The following is a 9,119-nucleotide window of genomic DNA, read 5'->3' on the forward strand; positions in this document are numbered from 1 at the left end:
CACTACTGATCAACTGGAAACGGAACAACACAAAGGACAAGATCTTCATCGAGCTCCTCCTTGAGCTTGGTTGCGTCACCTGCTCGGTAACATCGGCACCTGCAAACTGGTTTTGGAAGTATCTGTGAGTCACGGGGACTTAGCAATCTCACACCCTCGCGATCAAGACTATTTAAGCTTATAGGAAGGGTAAAAGGTATGAGGTGGAGCTACAGCAAGCGACTAGCATATATGGTGGCTAACATATATGCAAAAGAGAGCGAGAAGAGAAGGCAAAGCACGATCAAGAAACTATGATCAAGAAGTGATCCTAGAACAACCTACGTCAAGCATTACTCCAACACCGTGTTCACTTCCTGGACTCCGCCGAGAAGAGACCATCACAATTACACACGCGGTTGATGCATTTTAATTAAGTTAAGTTTCAGGTTTTCTACAACCGGACATTAACAAATTCCCATCTGCCCATAACCGTGGGCACGGCTTTCGAAAGTTTAAATCCCTGTAGGGGTGTCCCAACTTAGCCCATCACAAGCTCTCACGGTCAATGAAGGATATTCCTTCTCCCAAGACAATCCAATCAGACTCGGCATCCCGATTACAAGACAGTTCGACAATGGTAAAACAAGACCAGCAAAGCCACCCAGATGTGCCGACAAATCCCGATAGGAGCTGCACATATCTTGTTCTCAGGGCACACCGGATGAGCCAGACGTCGGGTGGGCCAGCCCAGAGTTGCCCCCTGGTAGCTCCGGACATCACTCAGTTTGGACCAACACTTAGACAAGCACTGGCCTGGGGGGGGGGGGGTTAAAATAAAGATGACCCTTGGGCTGGCCTAACCCAAGGGAAAAAGAGGCTAGGTGGCGAATGGTAAAACCAAGGTTGGGCCTTGCTGGAGGAGTTTTATTCAAAGCGAACTGTCAAGGGGTTCCCATTATAATCCAACCGTGTAAGGAACGCAAAATCCGGGAACATAACACCGATATGACGGAAACTAGGGCGGCAAGAGTGGAACAAAACACCAAGCATAAGGCCGAGCCTTCCACCCTTTACCAAGTATATAGATGCATTAATTAAATAAGAGATATTGTGATATCCCAACAAAATATCCATGTTCCAAACATGGAACAAGCTCCAATCTTCAGCTGCAACTAACAACGCTATAAGAGGGGCTGAGCAAAGCGGTAACATAGCCAAACAACGGTTTGCTAGGACAAGGTGGGTTAGAGGCTTGGCTCAACAATATGGGAGGCATGATAAGCAAGTGGTAGGTATCGCAGCATAGGCATAGCAAAAGAGTGAGCATCTAGCAAGCAAAGATAGAAGTGATTTCGAGGGTATGGTCATCTTGCCTGAAATCCCGCAAGGAAAGAAGAACGAGCCCATGAAGAAGATAAACGGACGTAGTCGAACGGGTCCTCACAAACGCGATGTTACCGGGACCAACCCGAAGAAGCAACACCGGAAAGAAGCACACAACATAGTAAACAACCAACACATGAACATGACATGATATGCGGTATGCGGTATGCGGTGCATATGCATGATTTGGAAAGGAATGATTGAACCTGGCCTCAACTTGGAAATCCAAGAGTGCCACTGGAAAGAGGAGTTGATTTCGGTCGAAATCGATATAAGGATCACCGGAATCGGATGCACGGTTTGGAAATGGCAAGCAAAACAAATATGGCACCGGTCTGCGATAAATAGCAAGTGACCAACTAAATGCATCAAGATAAATATGCTACAACACTCAAACATGGCAACAAAATACATGGCAGGGATCCACTCAAGATGTTTGACAAAAGATGAACACTGAGCTATGGCTAATTCACTCAATAGCAAGTTCAAACAAGCATGGCAAAAATGCAAATAATAACAGGTTTCAGACTTAGTGAAATTAACAACATATCAGGAATTATCCTCAGGAAGCAATCTTAAGGGCATGTAAACTACATGCTACAGGAACATATCATGGCAAAGCAAGGCATGGCATGAAGCTACTCAAATCATATGACAAAAGTCCCTTAGTGACCATGAGCCAAAAGCGATCAGAGAATACAATTGCAAGCATGCGAACATAGCAAAAACATAAACAGATCCAGACTTAGTGAAAAACTAGAGCATGCAAAACAGATTAACAAGTAGGCATGTTTACGAGCTCGATGCACTCACTACGAGGCATTGCATCACAAACTAAGCATACACCCATCAAATAGCATACATGGCAAGAACAACAACATAGCATGCACGGAGCAACAACAAGCTTGGCAAAATCGCTAAACATGTTAACAATCTACCAGGAACATTCTATAGCAAAAGTAGAGCTCGATTGACTCAAGCTAGGGTGCTTCATAAATGCAAACAAAGACATGGATGGATAGAGCACCACAATATTAACAAAACATCCTTAATGATCATACTCAAAAGAGGCACGGATCACTAGGAAGCAACATGAACATATGACATAAAAACAATATCAGGACAATGACTTAGTGAAAAACTAAGTCCCTGAAATCAGCATCACCGAGTAAGCTACTTTGCATGCTTATGCTAGTCACCACAAAGATCACAAAAATACATGGCAAGCACCCCTGTAAAGATGGCATGGCATATAACAAAACACATGTAGAGCTCAGGATCATAGCATGCACACATAAATCATGGCAAAAATGACAAAAGGCCATTTGCTAAAACAGATCTGAAATATTCCTCACATAGCCCTCTTCCAACGACATTTCGGGCATCAAGATGAGCTCAAATGAAAATGATGCAATGAATTGAAATGATGTACTCGTCGAGACGAACATTTTGATATGCTACACGCGCGAATCGGAGCTACGATGGCAGAGTTATGCACTAATGAAGGAGGCAAAATAATTAGGGTTTAGGGAAGAAAAGTCAACCTCTGAGATTCCAGATCTCAGATCCAGATCGGGGCGGCTCGCGGTATGAGGTTCGCCGGCTAGGCTCGCCGGAGATGAGGACGGGGAGGAAGCCGGAGGAGGGTCGGGCCGGACCGGAAGAGTGGGGCGCCGGCGAAGGGCTCGGCGGCGGCGCCGGCGAGGTGCTCCGCGGCGGCGCGCGCGCGGAAGCCGAGGTCGGTGGTGCGGCGAGGCACAACGGCGACCGGCGAGGGTGGAGAAGGCGGCACGGTGGTTGAGTAGGGCGGAGGCAGCGACCGGAGCTCGCGGTGGCGGCGGCGGGCGGCTACGCCGGCAATGGAGGCGGCGGCGTACGGAGGCGCGCGAGGCTCCTTGCGCGCGTGTCGGGGCGGCGGCGCTGGCGGTCCGCCCCCCCTGGGCTCCGCGGGCCGCGGCGGGCGCGTTGCAGAGGAAGGCTGAGGTGGCGGCGCACGAGTGGAGGGGAGCGGCGGTGGAGTGACGTGGCATGCGCTGATTCGCCAGAGTGACGCGTCCGGCGGACATGTCCGGTGCGGGATTGACGTGTCCGGCGGTGCGAGGAGGGAGATGGCTAGGGTTTCGGGGAAAAGATCCGAAAACGAAAATGAAGGGGTCTATTTATAGAGGTAGAGGGAGCTAGGAAGCTCCAAACGAGGTGCGGTTTCCGGCCACGCGATCATGATCGAACGCTCTAGATGAAGGAGGAGGTTTAGGTGGGTTTTGAGCCACTTTGGAAGGATGTTGGGCTGCAACACACACGAGGCCTTTTCGGTCCCTCGATTAACCGTTGGAGCATCAAACGAAGTCCAAATGGCACGAAACTTGACAGGCGGTCTACCGATAGTAAACCAAGGCCGCTTGGCAAGTCTCGGTCCAATCCGATAACGTTTAACACCCGCACACAAAAAGAGGTAGAAAGGGACACCGGATGACATAGGAGCGCCGGATTGCAAAACGGACAACGGGGAAAATGCTCGGATGCATGAGACGAACATGTATGCAAATGCGATGCACATGATGACATGATATGAGATGCATGACACACAAGCAATGACAAGGTAACAACAGCGAATAACTGGAAGACACCTGGCACATCGGTCTCGGGGCGTTACAACACTCCACCATTATGAGAGGATCTCGTCCCGAGATCTAGAATTGCACCGGAGGGAAAAGGAAGAGGAAGAGGAGAGGTAAAACTAAGTTGTTTCTTTGACAAACGAGTGAAACCAAAGAACCTTGAAAAGGTTACAAAAATTGAAAGAAAGCAAGCAACGGCGATGAACAAAGTTGAAAGCACTCCGTTAAGAAAGAGGAAAAGAAAGGACCGATTTGGGTAGCACTCCGGTTGAAAAGAGATGGAAGACTTGATAAAATGAAAGAGATTGAGCAAAGGGGCACAACACTTTGGTTAAATAGGATAAGCATGAAAAGAGCACGATCCTGACAAAACAAGAAGATGGGTTGAAGAGAGCAACATCACAATGGCTCCGGAAGAAAGAAATAGAAGATAGATAATTGAAAAAAAGAATGGAGAAGAAAATGCTAGCTTCTGCTACAAAAGAGCTTGAAAAGGCATCCTTAGGAGAAGGGTCGAACGTAGTTGTTGAAAACCAACAACGAAAAGAACAACGTTGTAGTGGGCTTATGGAGAACATCTCAAAACTATGAGGTGAAATTCTGCCACTAACGGAAACAATAGACTGGATTGATATGAACAAGGAGATGAGAAGCTTAATTCACCGGAAGGATAAATGAAGAGCTTGTGTCATTTAAAAGCACCATAAATAGCAACAATCCTTAGGGAAGGTTTTAGGTGAAAAATAACCCAAGTTAGCTCCAATGAATAGATTGAGGGATTTAAAATACCTCATTCTTAACAACATGTGAATCATGAAACATGAACTCAAATTATCAAGAATGACATAATACCACCTCCAATGATATGGTAGAAAGAATTGCACTCCGGATTGCAATATGAAGAAAGCTTGAGCTCCTCTAAAAAGAATCTTGATGAACACTTCGAGAAGGAATTAAATCCTTGATGAACCATCATGTAGAACCTTCATGAAGAACTCCGTTAAACAAAAGAATGATCAAACGGAAGGAAAGAGAAGTTGAAAACACAAGGTGAATCCTTGCAATGATTTGATGGATCTCCATGGTGAAAATAAAAAAAAGGTTGGAACTCCGGGAAAAAGAGAAGATGAAACAATTGAAATCAGGAATTTGATGAACCTCCGGAATAAGGGATTGAATCACTTGGATGAACAAGAATAATTACGTTATGCGTATCCTTCACCAATTTAATTGATGACGAGCAAATGGATTTTGCACACAACTTATTCTCGAAGAAAGGATTAAGATAGATATCGCGCCAACTTGGGAAGGTATTGAGCGAACCACCGGAAGACATCAACGAGTAAGCTACTTTGCATGCTTGTGCTAGTCACCACAAATATCACAAAAATACATGGCATACACCTTGTAAAGATGGCATGGCATTCTACAAAACACATGTAGAGCTCAGGATCATAGCATGCACACACTAATCATGGCAAAAATGACAAAAGGCTATTTGCTGAAACAGATCTGACAAATTTATCACATAGCCCTCTTCCAACAGCATTTCGGGCATCAAGATGAGCTCAAATGAAAATGATGCAATGAGATGAAATGATGTACTCTTCGAGACGAACATTTTGATATGCTACACGCACGAATCGGAGTAACGGGTGCGAAGTTATGGCATGATGAACAAGGGCACATGAATCTGGAAACTTCGGGGACTTAGTGAAATTTTACCTCCGCAAAAAGTCAACGCGGGATCGAGCGGAGCGGGACGGTGCGGTACGGGACAGATCCGGCCATTTGGTTGGAGGGATGGGTGGATCTCGTCCATCCCGACAAAATCTCGCCAGAGTTGGCCGGAGTTGCGCCGGAGACGGAGAAGGAGGTCGGAGACGAGGAGGAGTCCGGAGGAGGGAGCTGCTGGTGGCCGGAGGAGCTTGATCCGGCGGCGTGGCAGAGGATCCCGGCGAGGTCCGAACTCCGGTGAGGTCCGAAGGACACGAATGGCGAGGCGGCGCAGGAGCTACCGGAGGAAGGCGGCGCGGTGCGGCGGCCATGGCGCGGGAGGCGGCGTGGCGAAGGCATGGCGGCGTTGGGTGGCACAGGCGGCGGGGATGCGGCTGGAGGCGCGCCGAGCTTCGGCGGCGGCGCGAACCGCGGTGGGGCAGGCGAAGCAGGAGAGGGTGGCGTCGGCGGTTGGTGGGGCGAGGCTCGCCGCTGGCGGGTGGCTCGGGGCGCCGGCGGAGTTCGTGGCGGCGGTGCGGCTTCGGGCAGTCGGGGCGAGCAGCGGCGGAGAGAGAGCATGGTGTGGCCCGGTTCAGCCTCGGGGCGGGCCGGATCTGGGCCCCGGGTGGCCAGCGCGGTAGTGGGAGGCGAAGCGGACAGGTGGCGCGCCGTGAGTGGCTCGGGGTAGCGGCGATGCTGAGGTGGTGGTCACTGATTGGCTGGAGTGATGTGGCAGCGGGGTGGACGCGTCCGGCGGCGGAGTGGACATGTCCGGTGGCGTGAGGTAGAGGAAGGCTAGGGTTAGACCGCAAATTTCAGAGGGGATCACTTATTTAATTAATGCATCTATATACTTGGTAAAGGATGGAAGGCTCGGCCTTATGCCTGGTGTTTTGTTCCACTCTTGCCGCCCTAGTTTCCGTCATATCGGTGTTATGTTCCCGGATTTTGCGTTCCTTACACGGTTGGGTTATAATGGGAACCCCTTGACAGTTCGCCTTGAATAAAACTCCTCCAGCAAGGCCCAACATTGGTTTTACCATTTGCCACCTAGCATTTTCTTTCCCTTGGGTCGGCCAACCCAAGGGTCATCTTTATTTTAACCCCCCCGGGCCAGTGCTTCTCTAAGCGTTGGTCCAAACTGAGCGATGTTCGGAGCTACTAGGGGCAACTCTGGGCTGGCCCACCCGACGTCTGGCTCATTTGGTGTGCCCCGAGAACGAGATATGTGCAGCTCCTATCGGGATTTGTCGGCACATCTGGGTGGCTTTGCTGCTCTTGTTTTACCATTGTCGAGGATGTCTTGTAACCGGGATGCCGAGCCTACTCAGAATGTCTTGGGAGAAGGAATATCCTTCGTTAACCGTGAGAGCTTGTGATGGGCTAAGTTGGGACACCCCTGCAGGGATTTGAACTTTCGAAAGCCGTGCCCATGGTTATGGGCAGATGGGAATTTGTTAATGTCCGGTTGTAGAAAACCTGAAACTTAACTTAACTAAAATGCATCAACCGCATGTGTTACCGTGACGGTCTCTTTCCGGCGGAGTCCGGGAAGTGAACACGGTGTTGGAGTAATGCTTGACGTAGGTCGTTCTAGGATCACTTCTTGATCATAGTTGTTCGACCGTGCTTTTGCCTTCTCTTCCCGCTCTCATTTGCATATGTTAGCCACCATATATGCTAGTCGCTTGCTGCAGCTCCACCTCATACCTTTACCTTACCTATAAGCTTAAATAGTCTTGATCGCGAGGGTGTGAGATTGCTGAGTCCCCGTGACTCACAGATACTTCCAAAACCAGCTTGCAGGTGCCGTTGAACCATGCAGATGACGCAACCATGCTTAAGGAGGATCTCTATGAAGACCGTGTTCTTTATGTTGTTCCGTTTTCCAGTTGATCAGTAGTGGAGCCTAGTTGGGACGATCGGGGATCTGTGTAGCATTTGGGGTAGTCTTCTTTTATTTTGGTTCCATAGTCGGACCTTGATTGTATCTGGATGATGTAATGCTTTATTCATGTATTGTGTGAAGTGGCGATTGTAAGCCAACTATGTATATTTTTCCCTTATGTATTACATGGGTTGTGTGAAGATTACCTCACTTGCGACATCGCTTTCAATGCGGTTATGCCTCTAAGTCGTGCTTCGACACGTGGGAGATATAGCCGCATCGAGGGCGTTACAAGTTGGTATGATGAACTTGAGGTTCCGTTAGGATCTTCATGAGAATCACTGGATAGGAATATTGATGGAAAATGATGGAGAGACTTCACAAGAATAAAAGGATACTTGATTAAGACATCGGATTCCTTGAATAAAAGGGGTGGGTGGGCGGGAAAAACGAAGGCAACTTGGTACGAATGAAATGAACACCGTTGAGAAGAACTGAGATTGGATCTTGCAAATGTTGAAGTGATCGGATCCACTTGAAGGGAAGCTCACCGGTTGAGAAGAAATTGAAATGACAAACTCGATGATCGAGAAGGATTAGTATTCACATAGAAATATGAGAACACCGCTTGGGAAAGGTATGGAATCCACATTTGACTTCGAAGCAACTCGAATACCACAACTCAAAAACAAAACAAAGGATTGGCTTGCGGAATAAGCCGGAACACACATATGATAGAGATTTTGTCCTAAGTTTTTGTGGTGGGGCCTACATGGGCTCGATCGCACAACACCATCATGTACAAGGCAGTGCACATGACATACGAAGCGTCCCCGAGTCAGCATAGCCAAGGACTCTTTAAGACACAACGAGGCCACTGTAAAACCAACCGTGGATAGGCGGACCACTAGACGTCGAACGCTAATTTCATATAATACATTTGTCGGAAAGATATCCTAAGAGCTACTTGAATTCCCACTTATAAACTCTCGAAACTTTCCGGTTATGCAATCAGGTGTTGGGGATACAGGGGAAGCATAATATCTCACCCAAAACTAACAAATCCTACATCCAGCTGTATCCATCCTTCAACACATAACCAAGAAACCTTCGGAAATCGTTTACCTAAACCTTCTAAAAGCACCCATTATATGAGTTATGGCAATACTCCCGAACTCCCGCCCCAGTATTGGGTGGCGTCGAGGCTATCTCGCCAACAACTGCATAAAAAAGATTTTCGATGTCGGCGAACTCAGGTATTCCAGAACTGCAACGATAAAATTGTGACGACAACACCTCGGAGCTCAACTCCCCGGGACACTGCCACAACCCCTAAATGCCAGGAGGCACCAAGAACAATGTTCTCATCACAAAACCATCGGAACAATTCCAAGATACCTGCGTGATCCTAAATTCTTTTAGTGAAATTTGAGAATAGAAGAGTCAAAACTCTACGTCAGGATGCCTCACCAGAGTGACGAAGGGACTGAGGAGTAAAAAGAATCCTACTCTCCGATATATAATTCCTAAAA

This window comes from Triticum aestivum, chromosome 4A (genome assembly GCF_018294505.1).
Source record: "Triticum aestivum cultivar Chinese Spring chromosome 4A, IWGSC CS RefSeq v2.1, whole genome shotgun sequence".
Taxonomy (NCBI): Eukaryota; Viridiplantae; Streptophyta; class Magnoliopsida; order Poales; family Poaceae; genus Triticum; species Triticum aestivum.